Source organism: Anastrepha obliqua, chromosome 3 (genome assembly GCF_027943255.1).
Source record: "Anastrepha obliqua isolate idAnaObli1 chromosome 3, idAnaObli1_1.0, whole genome shotgun sequence".
In the NCBI taxonomy this organism is placed as follows: domain Eukaryota; kingdom Metazoa; phylum Arthropoda; class Insecta; order Diptera; family Tephritidae; genus Anastrepha; species Anastrepha obliqua.
Genome location: NC_072894.1, coordinates 42,678,913 through 42,681,167, shown reverse-complemented (window position 1 = coordinate 42,681,167; position 2,255 = coordinate 42,678,913).

The following is a 2,255-nucleotide window of genomic DNA, read 5'->3' as shown; positions in this document are numbered from 1 at the left end:
CTAAACCCGAGGACTGCATGTCACTTTTTTTAGACGATGATATAATTGGTCTCATTATAAAATATACGAATATAAAAATTGAAAATATTAAGACTAAATATGCACGTGAAAGGGATGCCAAATCAACAGATGCAATTGAAATCAAAGGATTTTTAGGAATTTTACTAATGGCTGGTGTGTTAAAGGTAAGCCGTTCAAGTACAAGTCAAATATTTGATAAGGAAAAATACACTGGAATAGGTTCAATATATTTGACCATATCTGAACAACGATTTAAGTTCCTTCTTAGAGTTATACGCTTTGATGATATTACTGACCGTCAAGATCGTGCAAGCATCGATAAACTAGCGCCTATTCGCGAAATATTTCATTTGGTTCTTGGAAATTTTCAAAAGTATTATACACCAAGTGCTGAAATGACTTTGGACGAACAACTCTTGTCCTTCAGAGGGCGTTGTTCTTTTCGGCAGTACATTCCAAGTAAACCTGCTAAGTATGGACTGAAAGTTTTTGCACTTGTAGATGTTCATTACCCATACACATATAACTTAGAAATTTACGCCGGCCAACAACCCGAAGGTCCATTTCGGTTAAGCAATGAGAGATTTGATATCGTGATGAGAATGGTGCAACCAATTTTGAATAGACATATCAATATTACTATGGACAATTGGTTTTCCTCTCTGAAAATTGCAAAGCAATTATTTGATAATGGAATTACAATGGTTGCTACCGTTCGAAAAGATAAAAGAGAAGTTCCCCGGGAATTTAGAATAGCTAGAGGCAATCCAATATGCTCCTCAAAATTTGGATTCCACTATCCAAATACTCTGGTTTCTTATGTACCAAAAGCCAACAAAGTGGTAATAGCCATGTCTACAATGCACAACGATACAGCGATTGATTCTGACACCGGAGATCAACGAAAGCCGGAAATAATAACATACTATAATCGCACAAAAAATGGCGTTGATCTGGTTGACAAGATGTGTTCTCTTTATAATGTATCTAGGAATTCGAGAAGGTGGCCGCTGACTAAGTTCTATAATCTTGTAAATCTCAGTGCTCTCAACGCATTATGCATTTACACTGCAAACAGTAACTATGAATCTGTCAAAAGGCGTGATTTTCTCATAGACTTAGCCTTGTCTTGGATGAAACCACTGGCTCACCAAAGATTAACACTTACCACGCTACCTAGAACACTGACATTTAAAATAAAAGATTTCCTGGATCTTCCACAAGTTGTAACCCATCAAGGTCCAACGCAAAATAACTACGTCGGTCGTTGCTACGATTGTGGAAGGGCCCGTAATAAAAGCACCCGTAAAGTGTGTAACGCTTGCAATAAACGCATTTGTCCTGATCATTCCAAGACTGTATGTTTTTCATGTTTCGAAAACAATTAAAACATCTCAATTATCTACTGGTTATTTTATATATATTTTATACTTTTGTGAAGTATCTTAATTTTTTGTTAAAAAATGAAGTTTTGGTTTTTATTTATTTTATGTAAGAACGGAAAGTTTATTTATGTTATTTTTCATTAATATTAATAAATTAAACAATAACAAGAATATTTAATAGGTCTATGAATAAGTTCGTGCGGTTTTTTTCGAAATTTGAATTTCGGATCATTCCCATGGCTTTTAAACGTTTGGAAATGGTTGATTGATCAACTCCCAAAGTTTTTGCAACCTCTTCTTGCGTTTGAGCCGGATCTTGATCGAGCAATTCCTCCAATTCGGTATCCATGAACTTTGGCGGCGCGGCCAAAATCACCACTTTTAAAGCGTGCAAACCACTTCTGGCACGTTCGCTCAGCTAGAGCATGCTCACCATAAACTTCCACCAAGATACGATGACTTTCGGCTGCTTTTTTCTTCATATTAAAGAATTCCCCGCAAAAACACATTATTTGGCACGAAATTCGACATTTTCAAGTGTGGTAAAAATATTGTTGTTTACGCTTCAAATAAAAAACTTATACTGACGTTTGTGCCTTACGACAGTAGCTCTCCAATGAATGTTTGGAAATGTGGATCGATGGAATAATAATCAAGTTACGCCATCTGTTGTAAAACCGCACGAACTTATCCTTTAATATAAAACAAAAGCAATGGAAGAATTAAATATTTACCTTTGGTTTTTTTAATTTTAAAATGGATTACATATGTAGGCCGCGCGACCAATTACGTCAGTTTCAGGGGCGCGACTACTGTAGGGTTAAAGTAAACTTCATTAAAATTAAACGT